Raw genomic sequence first — 16,760 nt, 5'->3', positions numbered from 1 at the left:
CATTTTAAAACTTATTTATTGAAACTCCATTTTATACAACAATCTCTCTCTCTCTCTCTCTCTCTCTCTCTCTCGCTCTCTCTCAAATGTCCAAGGTTGGCCTAGAGAGGCTTAGTAATAGTCCTCAAGATGGGATTTAAAAGAGTTAATTCAATACGCAGCGGAAAAAATAAACTTAGTAGTTCTGATCTTATTAGAACTATGAAACAAACCTTATGTCGGTATAGGGTATAACAAAACTTTCCAGCCGTTGGAAGAAGAGAATAGTTATCTTATGCATTATAAGCGTAATTCCTCATTGGCAACTTAGGCCTTCCTTTACCAAGCAACGCAAATGATCCTTGTAGCGTGCAGTGGAGACAATCTCCTTCAACGACATTGGGTTTCAAAACCTTTTCTTCTCAACCTATTAGTTTCACAAATCCTAGCACACACTCTCTAGTGGAAGAGAGAGCAAGAGAGACAACATGTGAAGAGAATAAATTAGAGGAGAGATTGGGGGAGGAGAGAGAGGAGTAGGTGCACAACGTTGGGCTCCCTCTTCCCCCCTCCTACATGTAAAGGATAATACCACATCATTATCGCATGAGATTAGAAATCAATCTCATGCTCAAAGGATTTGGTTGATGGAGATTCCTAAATCAATATCACATGTTCAATATGTCATCCCATCTATGGAAGATCACACAGGTCAAGGTTCACGTGAGCAAGGTGTCTTTTTATCCCTAGAAGATTGCATATATCAAACCAGGTGTGAGCCAACTACAGACAGTAGTGTATCGATCACCACCAGAGAGGAAGATTCCAAAGATAAAAGATTGAGTCAAGAGAGTCCAGCTACCAAACACTACATTCTTAAGGAAGATATTAAAGATAGCAAAGACAATAAGAACCTTGCTATATATAGAAGATTACAATCATCCTTATTTAAGGATTGTATTCAATGTTACGAAGTGTGAACAAAAATCATTTCATTCTCTCCATGGACGTAGGTTATCAAGCCGAACCACATAAACTTTTTTATGTGATTCTTTCTTTCTCTCTGCTCTTCCATTCTCAAACTTTAACATGGTATCAGAGCACAAGGTTTCCTCTAGGCATTCTACCACCGCACCTTCACTTTTGCTAAACTCTCTTTTCCACCCCACTGGTTCTTTTTTTTCTTTTAATTTTTCCTCCTTGCATTATCTATAATTTTTTTACATTATTTTATCTATCTTTTGGGTGGGGTTTGTTGGGGGCTTTTGGGTCTCTAGTTCGTTGGGTATATATAGGTTATAACAATTGAGAATCGAATATTGAGTGGACATATTAAGATTTATTTTTTATCTTTTCTTCTGGTTTTAGGATTGAAGTTTATAAGAAGACAATATCAATAGGTTTTGATGAATTTAATCATTTTTGTAAAGGAATTGTCTAAATGTTTGGGTCTTGATCGAATAAATAGAAAATTTGATTGTTTTCTATTTAATCTTTATCTTTTTTCTTCCCTTTACTTTGCTTTCCACTTTGTTCGATTACATTGGTTACAGTACTACTGGCTACTTAGTTTTGTTCCATTCTTGGGTTTTTTATCTATTTTCATTGTAGTATTGTATCATGTATGTGTATTGAGATCAAATTCATTGTTAAATGGATGGTTCATTGGTATGAGACAGGAGGTGGTTCTAGACTTAATTTTAAATTTAATTGGTGTTTTGATCAGTGAAAGTAGGCATTTTGGACTCAGAGAGCAAACTATATCTGACAGAAAATTCATTAGCGTGTATTGATCCTGTATTGCCTTGAATTTCACCATTTTTCTTTACTTTAATAATGAGTTTATTTTAATTACAAATTGAGGTTAGGAGTAGAGTCATGAGTTTTAATTTTTAGTCTAGAGACCAAACAATAAAAATAAAATATTTACATTATATAACTGTAATAGATATTGGGCATTAAATATGCAATAGCAACATAGGTTTGAGAAAAAAGGATGTCAAGGTTGGTTATACACTTAAGGCTCCTCTAAAATTTGGGTTCAGACCATATCTTTGTTGGACAAACTATGATAAACACAGCTTAATGTCTAACCTAACTTCAGGTTTGTCTAAAACATTTTCACCGTACTCAAAGTTCGAACGAAAAGTCTGAACTTATATTCATTTACATTGATTGAAAATTATAATTGTTGGTTGAATTAATTCAAAACTTATACTGATCTATGTATATATATGTTACTGCATTTGTAACAGAGTCTATACTTCTTATTTTCTAACCATGGTTGTTCCTTGTCTATGCTATTACTCCTGAGATATCTCCGAGAAAAATACATCAACTTTTCTCATTGATTGAAAATTATGATTGTTGGTTCAATTAATTCAAAACTTATACTGGTCTATGTATATACATGTTACTGCATTTGTAACAGAGTCTATACTTCTTATTTTCTAACCATGGTTGTTCCTTGTCTGTGCTATTACTCCTGAGATATCTACGGGAAAAATACATCAGCTTTTCTCTTGTTTATATCTTAACTGGGAATGTGATTATTAAGTAGTCATTCCATAAGACCCCTGTTGAACTACAGTATCTTGTAATTATTATTACAGCAGCACCCTGTCTTACCATCCTTCCAAACTTTATCATGAGATATTGCAATTCAAGCAGTTCTAGAACAAGTATAGAAATTTAGGATCATAGACCTTTGGTTCATTGAGACTTTTAATTTATAGTCCTCTCTACTGACCTTTGGTACAATAGACCACAATAATATTTATTGTATGTATGTTCGTTTGATTTCTACTGAATCCAAGGTAATTAGAAGTTTGTACGAAAAGCTTGAGAAAGCTTGAGCCATAGGGAAGAGGAAATAAAGAAAGAAACCACCTACCAAGAAGAAGCTTCCAAAGCTTGACATTGTCTTCAACTATCCTTTCTGCCACCATGAAAAAATAGTTGAGTATAAGACATAAAAGAAAATATAAAACCGATAAGTAGACCTCGGTTGGAATACTACAACGTTAGATCTGTCATGAATGATACAACACCAAAGTCAATAATTTATCAGAAACCATTGATGTATATACAAAATGGATCGATGAATGTGAAAAGGTTAACAACTTTGAATGTGTATATAGATGATGCAGCGTACATAGTAGCAAAGAAATATAGTAATTATGTAAGCTATTAGAATATATCTAATTTCACTGTTGGAAGCAAAAGAACTAAGAAGATACATACGATAGAGATGATCATCTAGCTCTCCGTGAAAGCTTTAGTTCAGACTTCATGTTCTATTTCTTATTAGAGATTTTCTTCTTTAACTGGAGTTGCACTGTGCACATACTCGATAGATATCGTTCTTAGACACAAGGGTATTGTTCCTGTCTCTCACAAGAGAACAACAAATTTTGTTTCCCTAACTGAAATACACTTAGATTTCAAGAATAGCCCAAAGTATCCTTCTTTCTCAGATCTATTATCTGTGGTCCATGGGGGTGGGGGTGTTTGTATTTATCCCTTCATATGTGTTCATAGAAATTCTCATTTTATCGACGCTCTTGTTTTGGTTTTATAATTCTATCACATACAATTTTATTAGTTTTCTTTGTTTGGAACCAGAAAATGAATAAAATTCATTTCAAAGGCTGTTGCATTCCTAAGTCGGAGAGAAAAATTTCTAATCGAAAACTTAAGAAAGAAGGGTATCCACAGACCACTTGACTTTAATTCAAATCTACCTGATTTTTCGATTTATTATTATTCATTAACTCCTCCACAAACCTAAATCTGTGAGTTTATTTTTTCCTGTTATAGAGTATGATAGGAAAGATTAGGTCAATTGACTATTTTTTCTGTTTTAAAGTCCTATAGGAATAGAATATGGTGTTTAAGTTTCTATATTTTAGTGGTATTGTAACATAACTAGTCTTTAAGTGACATGAATTTAATAAATAAAGTTACAGAGTTTTCTTCTATTACAGACATGTGGATTCATGGGATGAAGGTTGTATTTTTCAAGTGAAAATGTGGATCCTCTTGCATATTAGATGAATTTCTAATACACATTCTGAAATGGATTCCTCTCAAACTGTTCTGTGACTGGATCAACTCTTCTTCTGTTTCTCAGTTCCAATGCTCTTTCCACTGTTACTATTGAGTATCAGAAAATCTCTAACATCTCTTAAAATCTGAGTTGATTTTCTATTATGTGATTTTGAACCTGTTATTTCATTCAATTCTAATGATTCTCTTAAAATTTAATCTTCTTTTAATACCTCTGTACTAGCCTACTGTTTTTGCATCCAAAAAATTTATAAAATTCATTAGAAGTTGTTGCATTTTTAAATATCAAAGAGAACTCTCCTATTAAAACTTTAAGATAGAGAGAATCTACAGACCACTTGACATTAATTTCAGATACACTAGACTTCTGGATTTATGTTAATATTCTCTTCCTCCAGAAATCTAAATATGTTTTTTTTTTTTTTGTTTCAAGTTTTCTGCTTCTAATTGTTCTTTTACATCCAAAGCAGCTTCTGCTCTTATTTTCTTACTTGTTTAATCCTTTCTAAATTATTATTTTTCCATTCTTTTACAATTTGTAGTAAATCCTTGTTTAATGTTAGTATTTAATAACTTCTTTAGATATCTTAAACCAACTCAAACTGAACCTTCTCTCTTGACTGCATAATGGTGAGAACCATGTAATCTGTGATCATTTTTATCTTAGAAAACTTGGTCTTTCAATGGAACAAGGATCCCAGTTACCATTTTTTATAAATTTCAAGTTAAACTTTTAAGAAATATTTTTATTTAGATTGAAACATTTTGGATTTCATGTTTATACCAATAGTGACTTAGTTGATTTTTTAAGCGTCTAACTATGAAAGAATTTCTAGCGGCATATGTAATTGGAACATATAATAAATTATTATTATTTTTATATTAATCTATAAAAGATAATGTCTCAAATACAGATCCCACCTTAGCTTTGTAGGACAGGTTACCCACAAGAATTAATCCTGGGAGGCTACCGTCCACTCAAGAAGAGGTTTCTACTCAATCCACTGGTGCAATGGAACTATTGAGTGTAGGTAATCAATATGAATCAGTAGTGTATTGTGAGGTGGACTATCTAGGGTCAAGAAGGAAAAATGTAATAACCGAAGAATTGAAGGGAAAAGGAAGTTTTGTGCTTGAGAATAGTTCACATAATTTTGGAAAGATAAGTCCTGGAAAGGTAAAGTTCCATTATTCTCAATCCCTTTGTTTTATTTTATTTTTAACAGGTCTGTCCTAATTTCTCTTTCAATGTTACCATAAAGGTTGCTTTAAGAAATGAATGATACATCTGCATGTTATGCATTGACAAGTTGAAAAAAAATTATGAAACATATAATAATTTATTAGCTTGGGTACTCCATGAATTTTATAATTCTTTTTGTAATTTAGAGAACTCCCCAGACCCCGTGGTGGCGGGAGCCTCGTGCACTGGGTACGTCCTTTTTTTGTAATTTAGAGAATCCTTGAATTAAAAATATATTCTTTTAGCAAGAGTTAAAATTATGTTTATAATTTTTAAATTCTAGGATGACTCATGAGTTTCTTAAATCATCCACAATTTTTTTTCTTGGTAGAAAAAACACCCACAGATGCATCATAAATAATTTTTTGAAACTTGATATGTAACATTTTCATAAAATATGTAACATTGTATCCTTGCTTTTGGATTCTTCCCCCCCCCCCCCCCAAATACTCCTTGTGTTGTATGTATGGGTTTTAATTGAAAGCCATCTCTTGATCTTATAACAATATTTACTTGAAAAAAAATCTTATAACTAGAATAAATTTTGATGATTCAATCCGGTAATGATTCTAGGTAGTACATGTCTTTTGATTGATTAACATTTTGATTAGACTTTTTTGATGTATAAAGTAAAAACATTTATAATACAATATAAAATTTATGAGGGGTGGAGCAACAAGAGTTTTGAAATGATGTGACTCTTTGATACTTATCCTTGAGTATCCAAGTTCAATTTTACCCATATGGTTTATATAAAAGTGACATGGTAGAATATGCTTGATGTTTTTAGATTATGTGTTTCTTATATTTATAGGTTGAATAATGTATTATAGGGTGAAGCATTTGATACTTGAAGGACAGAAGTGTAAGTTGCTAATAAATATTTGAAAAAAAAATGAAATTTTTTTTTTTTTACACAGGCATATATAAAGAGACGTGTTATTTGGGCATGTAGAGGAATGTATGTGTATGCCAAAGAGATTTGTTCAACCCTTATAATCCTTTACTCCAACAAACCTCACAACATATTACACAGGTCTCAAACTACAAAATCCTTTTCGATGTAAACTTAGTCAACAAACTTGTGATTTTGAGAGCTTTATCACTGATGATTTCAATTTACACAATCACACTATACTGTAGAACTGTCATCCCTACATAGACCCCAAGTTATTGGAACTTGAGTGCTCATATCAAAAGTAGATGTATACTTATTTTGGAATTGTAATGTTATGGCTATAGACCAGGATTTGTCAAAGAAAGTGCAATTTGTGTTGGATGAGGTAACTATGAATGCCATGTTAGATGCAACAACTGCTGACTGAATTTTGGTTCAGACAAGGCTCAAATGGTATTGAGGTGTTGTGAGAAGAACAGAAAAAACTGGCCCAACCTTAAGTTAGAGATGTAGAAACTACTATAATTTCAAATTAAAATTCTATAAGGCTTAAAAGAACATTTTCTCAATTTTTAAAATGAGAAAATTAAAAGAATATTAAACACAAAATTCTCATTGGAGTTGCAATTTCACACATGCCCACATGCATTTGCACGTGAAAGTTTACTAGTATAAAATATATATCAATACTAATTAATATATTTTAATTTTTTTTATAAACTATTTATAAAACGTGTCACCAGATCTGGATTTCATCCAATTATATGCAAATGCTCTCTTTGATATTCTTCTTCTAGGAAGAAGATTTTTTGTCAAGCATCTCTTTCGTTCACAACCAAACACCATGAATCCAGTGCATTGATATACAATTAATGAGACATACATCAAAATTCATAATACCTAACAACAACGATAGGGACTTCTCAAGACAAGGGACCAATCATAAGCTACATGCAATCTTATTCCATAAACAACTAACAATAATCCATTCAAGATTATCATGTGATTCAGTTCAACGTACACATATATGTACACTCATACTTGTGTTTCAGAATCAATATTATTGACAACACACAACATGACGATCATAAAAATAGAATGCTAAATTCTATTCCTAGTCGTGAACCATTTTAGGTTAAAATAGTAAACACATTTTTTTGGCCATCCTAGAGGGCCCTTGTGACAATGATGATTTGATTCTGGCACTACTCTCAGAGTCTGTATAGTGGAAAATGATGGTTTTGCCTTTGAGTTAAATCGGGTGATATAACATTCTTGAAATCAGTCAAAACTTCTAGGATAGGTTTTTCTTTTTTATCATATTAAGTCAAAATCTACCATTTGGTGCAAAGATGATGTTCTTTGGCCATCATTTTATGCAAAAAAACCATTTAGATCTTTTACTTTGAGCACAATTTTGATTATGTTCCAAGAATAATTTGAATCTTATCTCTACATCATTAGACAATATTCAGAAATACCTTTCCAATGATATATGGTCTATCAAAATCTGACGGTCGGATCAAGAATTATTGTCATCCTCAGACTGACCTGAAAACCCTAATATTAGGGTTTGGGGATTTTTTGCCACCTAACCCACATAGGGTTTGTGGGGCCACCCAGCTTAGCTTGGCGGCGTCACTCCCTCAAAATTTCCTAAACTACCCTCATAAAAAGCAATAAATTAGGTCCTGGTTTCAGTTCAGAAAAAAAAAATAGAGAGAAGAGGAGAGACCATGGGAGAGAGAAAATCGTAGAAAAATCAGAAAATAAGAAAATACCCAAAATAGGTCTGAAATTTCACCGAGGATTCAATAGGAGTGTCGGGACTCTATCGGATTGAGTATGCATGACCTTTTTTTTTTGCTAAAACATGTAATTTTCTCCCTTCTCCCCTTTTAAATTAGTTTATTTTATGTTCATTTGAATTATTAATTTAATGTATTTATTTTTTTTGCATAAGGTCCGCAATGGATATATTAAGAAGAAAGATAAAATATACAAGCTTAACATCCAAACATACCCGGACGGGATACAAAAATACTGAAAACCCTCAACTCCACCTTCAGCATGGCCATCAACAGAGAAAAGGGAAACCAGGATCAAATTAGGGGCCCACATTCGGCATTGCCATCAGCAGAAGCCCCAACCCAATCATAAATGACTTACATATATCCAATAACCTATACACAACATCTCCAACAAAGGAGAAACCCACCACCTTCGGCATAGCCTTCAACGGGAGAGCTCACCTCAAATGGAAAGTGAGTCCACAAAGAGAATAATAAACTAACTGTAAAATCGATATCTTGGACGACCCATGGTATCTCTATTCACCTCTTCCAAAATATGAGTAAGAAAAGTACAATTTGAGTTTGAACAACCTGATTTTGCTGCTTCCTTTGCCAAAAATCTGCAATGGGTTTGGCTTCTCTAAAACAGTGTAAGATTTTCTATGATGTGATTGAAAGATAACTCTGCAAAGAGGAATAGTGTTTCCATGCAAACCCAAAAAAAATTATTTTTGGATAAGGAAAACTACTGTTGTTGAGTCACATTCAATCCACAAGTTGGAGAATCCTGACTCTTTTGCCTTCTGTACTCCAATGAGCAAGGACACAAACTCTGCTTCATAATTAGTTCTAATTCCTATATATAAGTAAAAGGAATTAAGAACATTACCCATTGAATCCGTGAAGATGCCACCCACACCAGCCCCACCTGAATTACTAAGTGAACATCCATCCACAATTAGTTTCACCCAACCCGGATGCGGCTTACCCCAAAGAACTTCAATAATCTTCGTTGAAGGCCTATAGCTGATAGGAATTCACAGGTTTCTAGAACAGTTGAGAAAAAAAAAACGAAGTTGTATATCCCTTTAAGTTAGGGTTTATATCTTTTAAGTCTCTTAAGATCATCGTTAGAATTAACATGGGAGACCTTTTGAAATCATTAAATCTCCTAGGGGACCGGTTTGATTTCAGTGAAAAATGGGTAAACTTGATCCATCAAATATTTGTTACAACTAGAATATCAGTTTTGCTAAATGGGAGGCCGGTTGGTTTTTTCGGAGTGTAAAGAGGTTTGAAACAAGGTGACCCTTTTTCTCCAATCCTATTTATTTTAGTAGAGGAGATTCTATGTAGAAATATCAGACATTTGATAGTTACTGGTGAGCTGAAACCTCTATATGGGCCTAGAGGTACTCTGGTCCCCTTTCATCTTCTATTAGCAGATGACAATTTTATCTTCTCAAATGCCTCAGTGAAATATGTTAAGGGTTTGAAAGATTTTTTTATCACAATATCAATCCTTCTTTGGGTAGAACATAAATCTTAAGAAGAGTAACGTTCTTTGGGTGTTGTTAGCTCTCATATACGTCAATGTATTGTTGATTTGTTGGGGATCCCAATTTGCAACTTTCTTACAAGATACTTGGGGATGGAGATATTTAAAGGGAGAGTAAAAAAAGGAATCTTTACTTCCTCTTGTGGATTATGTCAAGAATAGGCTGAAAGGTTGGAAGGGTAAACTTTTATCCATGGTAGGTCGAGTGGAATTGGTTAGGTCTGTAATATTAGAGATTCCACTTCATAACTTCTCAATTTACTAGTGGCCATCCAGTCTGATTGTCATGGTGGAGAGATGGATGAGGAATTTTATTTGGACTGGTAATATTGAGAAGTCCAAATCCATTGTTGTTAAATGGGATGAGGTATGCAGACCAAAAGTGGAAGGTGTCTTGTGCATCAGAAGACTCAAGGAGGTGAATAAACCCATGCTTTGTAAACTTGCTTGGCAGATAAAGAATGACAAATCTATAATGAGCAACTTCTTTAGATCGAGGTTTGTAAACTCAGATGGATCTCTCAAAAAAGTTCCTCTATCTTTCCAGCTGTGAAAAGAGTGTCGGACTTGGTAACAAGGATGGTACGTTGGACAGTTGGAAATGGTAATGCAATTAATTTCTGGCAGGATAGGTGGCTGGAAGATAACTCTATTGAAGATCTGTCAGGTTTCCCACAAGATTTATTTTAAAATACTAACCTTAAAGTTGTTAATTTATTTGTGATAACAGATGGAATCTTTCTAACTTTTCTATTGATGATTATATTACTTGAAAATTAACTCCAACTGGTGTCTTCACTGTAAAGTCTGCTTGGGAAGAAATCAAAAGGAGACACCCAAAAGTAGCTTGGTATTCTATCGCTTGAAAATCTTGCATCCTTCCAAGATACTCACTTTTTGGATTGAGGTTCTTTTATGAAAAAATTTCTATGGATGAACAACTTTCAGCTTTGGGAGTTCAACTATCATTCAAAATGTGAATTTTGTAGGAATAAGGGTAAATCAACCTATCATATATTCTTGAAATGTGGATTCTAAAAATCTATTTGACAGCTTTTTGTGAGTTTTTTTGGTTTCACATGGATTGATCATACGTCCCATTCAGATTTGTTATCATGGTGGTGTCGAAAAGCTTCAACCTTATCTCTTTCAGGTGCTTGGAATGCAGGACTTTGCCATAATGTACATACCTTTTCCAGAATACCTTTTCATGTCGTTGTAATGTTAGAATTTTTGTAAATAGTTTTTTTAGTATTCTATTTTGCATCGTTATGCTGTAAAGATAGAGTTATCAAAATATCAATATTCTATTTTATGTCATTATATCGCAGAATATTAGTATTCTATTTGATGCTAGGAGGTTGTTAGTTTTTTTTCTTCCAAATATTCAAATATATTGTCTTACGCTGCTAGGTTGTTCACATGAATTTATGAAAATATAAAATTATCGATTTCTTATCACTCAATCCCAGCCTCCAAAAAGAAATTTTTTATGATTGGAGTCTAATGACACTAATCCAAAAAGAATATTTTTTCAGGGGAGTCCGATTGACACCCAGTTAGTGTCATTGGACTCCAATCATCAAAATCAAGTTGTCAAACCTTGAAACATTTGAAGTCATACCCAATCTAAGGTGGAGTTTATCCTACCAATGAGGGTGCCTAAAAAGAAATCTTTTGTTACAGATCTCCGATCGAGGTATTTTTCGTGTTCCAGGACTGTTGATGAGGTAGGTATACTTATTTCAATAATTTCATGTACCTTTCCATTCATAGTATAATTTAAAATGGTTTCCAAAATTCCATGTCATGCTTTATGAACTATGTTCGATCTGATCCTCTAGTAAGAGTACGTAGACAACTTGAAAAAGTTAAGTCTAATGACACTAATCCAAAAAGAATATTTTTTCAGGGGAGTCCGATTGACACCCAGTTAGTGTCATTGGACTCCAATCATCAAAATCAAGTTGTCAAACCTTGAAACATTTGAAGTCATACCCAATCTAAGGTGGAGTTTATCCTACTAATGAGGGTGCCTAAAAAGAAATCTTTTGTTACAGATCTCCGATCGAGGTATTTTTTGTGTTCCAGGACTGTTGATGAGGTAGGTATACTTATTTCAATAATTTCATGTACCTTTCCATGCATAGTATAATTTAAAATGGTTTCCAAAATTCCATGTCATGCTTTATGAACTATGTTCGATCTGATCCTCTAGTAAGAGTACGTAGACAACTTGAAAAAGTTATGTTTGAGTTCGATCCACCTACCTCTTTTTATTATTCCTCTTTCATTTGTTGCTTTATTTTCTTTCTAACGTAGAAACCTAGATCAGGTTTAGATTGATACTGCTTTTACTATACATGCTAGCATATCGGACTAGTAAGCTTAGGAATGGTCTAAATAGAAGGAGATTGCCCCCTGTCCGGGCGGATTACGTCTTTAACACCTTTTCAATCCTTAACCTTGAACTTACCTAGAGATATGAGATGACATGATGTATTATCCATATGAGTCATTCTCTCTCCCGGAATGGGGAGACATTTTTAGATCCTAGACCCGAATCTAGGTGGCGACTCCCAAGAAATCCTTTCACCACTCTTTCAACTAGTTAATCGGAGAGAGGTGATCCCTGTGGGTAGATTTTTTTTTCTGCACTTGCATCCTTAATGGTGACTTTGCTGGGGACATCAAGACTCCTGTTTTGGACCATTTCTTGTAATATGCTTGTATAGTAGTGATTACATTGTGCTGGTAAATAATTGCATCATGTCAATATGTTCGAAGTGAAATCCTTCGGCGAGGGTGTTCCATGTTGTGGCTAACCCCCAAGCACATCAGACTAAGCACTTTGAGAATGGTTGATACCTACTTCCACTACTAACACTGCACAATCCTAATAACCTATGATGTAGTGAAATCACACCCTTTGATCTTGTATTGATTAGGCGTCGAACGCCTATCAATTGGCGAGGGTGCTCCTTGGCATGCTTCAAGAAGCACCACACTAAGCAAGTTGAGATCGATTGGCCGGGCCGTTTTCCTCAAAGTTTATCATACAGGTAAAACCTTGTACCTCTGATTCACTCCGTCTGGCGGGTGATAGGTATATCAATTTCCATTAGCGTTACTCCTGATATGGACGCACTCCATGCTTGTGCTGGGCAACTTGAGGCTTACATCCATAAAGGCACAACATATGAGTCTTTCGAAATTGGCTTGTATGCATCGGGTTTTAGCCAAAAGTGAACCTCATGTTCTACAAGCCCCCCATTTCATATATCATATACTGCAAATAGATCAAAGCGATTAGGTTACACCATAATAACAATAATTGTTTGAGACCAAGATAGGAACTATGCTAGCATAGTTTCTGTCTAGATTAGTACTTGTTGATCCCAGGTTGACATTGAGAGGGGGTAAATCAATGTCTACACAAATTCTTCAAATTCAAACCTTAATTTCCAACATTGCCTGCACTCATAAAGATGTCTTCGAGCAAACCCAATTTTATCAACCAATCACAACAAACATGCACGTCCACCTCACAACTACTGTGTGGTAAGGTCTACCAGACAGTGCACCCCACTCTGTAAATTAAACACACTCCAATATATACAATGGAAAGTTAAGCGGACACAAGACACTAAATTTATGTGGTTCGGCCAAACTACCTACGTCCATAGAGCAATACCTTACCCAGGGTTTTTTGTATTGCTCAATACGCTACTCAATGTTTCTTACTACAACAACAGCCCAAGAACTCCAATCCCTGCTTCAATATGAGTTGCAACTCAAACAAGGGCAACAACCCCAAACCTTAGACAAAGCCCCAACTTGCTAGGTTCACAATACAAAATTAAAAAATTAAATCCCTCCCATTACATCAACAATCTAGGGTTTCACAACATTCAACAAATCCTATAAAAAAAAGAATTTTCCAGTGGTCATTCAATGAAATGTTGGCCATGTGTGTTCAAGAGAAAGAAAAACGGAAGAGGGAGTCAAAGGAGAGTGTACATCTGGCAACCACCTTTGAAAAGGGACAATCTAGCAAGTCTGCTCAAACAAAGAAGACATTGAAGAAGCCTATGAAGAAAGAGGGCATCAAGAAACTTTCCAAATGTTTTTTTCTGTGAGAAGAAAGGACATATAAAGAAAGATTACTCCAAATCCAAACAATGGATCAAACTTTTGTTTGTTATGAGTCCAATTATGAAAATTCTCATTATGAAAATTGATGAATTGATTCTGGTGCAACAATTCGTCTTTTTTATTCCTTACAGGGCTTTCCAAAGACAAGGCTCCCAACCCTAAGTGAAGAGCATTTCTATTCAGCCGAGGGGATGCGATCTCATGTCCAGGCTATAAGAGTCTACAAATTGATTTATCATCTAGATTTTTTTTTTTTAGATTTAGATAAGACTTTTTACATTCCATATTTTGATCATAACCTTTTATCAATTCCTAGATTGGCACCTTATGGTTTTAATTTGTTTTTTATGGTACAATATTTACATTACTGAAAAACAATGTTAGTATGGGTTTTGGTACTTTGATTAATGGACTGTACATGATGCATTTAGATTCTCCATTTGAATGCAACCTATTTTCTAATTCTATAAATATTGGAAACAATCGTTTTTTTTTTTTTTGGTAAGATATTGGAAACAATTGTTGTGCCATTAATGAAAAATCTTTCAAATTGTGACATTAGAGATTGAGTCATAGATTAAAAGGTTAGTAAAGGATGGAGTCCTTGAGAACCTAGACTTTACTGATCTAGGGAATTGTATAGATTATATCAAAGCAACAAACAAACAAGTCCAATAAGGGTGTCAAGAGAAGTTCAGAGATTTTAGAAATCATACATATAGACATTAGTGGACCTTTTCCCACATCATGTCTAACGGTGAGAGATATTTTGTCTCTTTTTATAGATGATCACTCTAGATATATGTATCTTTACATATTGTTTCATAAAAATGAAGCACTTGATTCTTTCAAGAACTACAAGTAGAAGTAGAGAAACAAACTGATAAAGTGATCAAAATAGTGCGTTCAGATAGAGGAGGGGAATATTATGGTAGATACATATAATTTGGTAAAAAATCAGGTCTATTTGCTCAATTACTACAAGAACAGGGTATTGTTCCACAATACACCATGCTAGGATCACTTGATCAAAATGGTGTTACCGAAAGAAGGAATAGAACATTCATGGATATGGTAAGTAGTATGATTAATAACTCTAATCTTTCCTTATCCTTGTGGGGTGAAACCTTAAAGACATCCGTTTACATTTTAAACAAGGTTTCATTTAAAGCAATACCCAAAACACCTTTTGAACTTTGGAAAGGATGGAAGTCTAGTTTATATCACGTACATGTTTGGGGATGCCCTACAGAAGTAAGGATATACAACCCATAGGAAAGGAAATTAGACCTTAAAACTGTCAATAGATATTTCATTGGCTATTTGAAGAGATCAAAGGGTTGTCAATTTTATTGCCCTACACACACACCCAAAATAGTTCAGTCACACAATGCTAAGTTTCTCGAGGTTGACATCAATAGTGAGTGTCTAAAGACAAGAAATGTAGATTTCAAAGAACTTGACATTTCATTAGAAACTTCCACATCAGAAGGTGAGTGTTCACAATTTTTGCCCTTACCATTGATACCAAGTTTTTTACCAGAAATTGAGAAAGAAAACCCTCATGAAGCTATACCACAAGAACAGGTTGTAGAAGAACCAAATGTTCATCATGAATAAAATATAGTTAAACAACTAGGTTTGAAAAGATCCATTAGAACTAATAAATTTGCGATTTCTTCAAACTATCATGTATACCTATAGGAAAATGAATTTTATTTTGAAACTTACATGGACCCAATATCATTTTTTCACAAGCCATGAATAGTAAAGATTTTATCTTATGGCTCAATGCCATGAAGGATGAGATGGAATTGATGGCAAAGAATCATGTTTGGGAACTTGTTTAGTTACCAAAGGGATCTAAGACGTTGGATGTAAATGGATTTTTAAAACCAAAAAGGATTCCAAAGGTAACATTTTTTTTTTGGTAGAAAATTCTAAAGGTAACATAGAACAATATAAATCCACCTTGTGGCGAAAGAATTTAATAAAAAAGAAGATATTGATTGTAAAGAAATATTTTTTTTTTATGCACATAGTTATGGCTTTGGTGGAACATTATGACCTAGAATTGCACCAAATGGCTGTCAAGACAGCGTTCTCGACTGGAGAAGTTTTTTTTATTAATGAAAAAATAAATAGATTAATTAAAAATTAAAAGAATTTACATTATGGAACATAGGAGGAATTATAGTTTTTCCTAAGACTGCTTTAAGAGCAAGGGGAAGTAACATAGTTAGAAAGTCATCATCATCATAACATTTAAAAACAGAACTAGAAAAGTTCATAGTAAGATCTGATAATTCTAGACATAACGGTAGTAAATTCCAAGGAAACTTAGTGTAAGCAGAGGGGTTAAGGAGACTGATTAAAGTCTTATTGCTACTCCAAACTTCTTTGATGTTGATTTTTTAAATGTTAGCGCATTTCCATCCCTGTACTATTCCTTTGAGCTCCGATTCCATACTGTCAGTGGTTGTAAGATAACCTGTAGATGTTCGAATTCCCTGTCCAGCTAGCAAAATGCAAAAAGCTCATCCTGTTAATCTTAGTTGAGGTTAAAAAAGGAGAGTTATTAGAAGAAGTATACATGAAGCAACCTAAAGGATTTTCATCGAATATGGGAGATCACCTTGTATGTAAGCTAAATAGATCTATACGGACTTAAACAAACTTCTAGGCAATGGTTCCTAAAGTTTGATCACATGATCACTTCTTTTGGATTCATTGAAAATCATGTTGATCAATGTAATTACATTATATTTAAAGGAAGTCGTTTCATTATCTTGGTCCTTTATGTGGATGATATTCTATTAGTAAGTAGTGATCTTGGTTTGCTACAAGAAACAAAAGAGTTTCTTATTCAAAATTTCGATATGAAAGATATGGGTGAAGCTTTTTACGTTTTAGGCATAGAAATTCACTGAGATAGGTCTAATAATACGTTAGGATTGTCTCATAAAGGATTAATTGATAAAATCTTGGAACGATTCAAAATGATAGACTCAAAACCAAGTGAAGCACATATAATTAAAAGTGATAAACAGAGTCTAGAACAATGTT

Source organism: Telopea speciosissima, chromosome 11 (assembly GCF_018873765.1).
Source record: "Telopea speciosissima isolate NSW1024214 ecotype Mountain lineage chromosome 11, Tspe_v1, whole genome shotgun sequence".
Classification (NCBI taxonomy): domain Eukaryota; kingdom Viridiplantae; phylum Streptophyta; class Magnoliopsida; order Proteales; family Proteaceae; genus Telopea; species Telopea speciosissima.
This window is presented reverse-complemented; position numbering follows the sequence as displayed.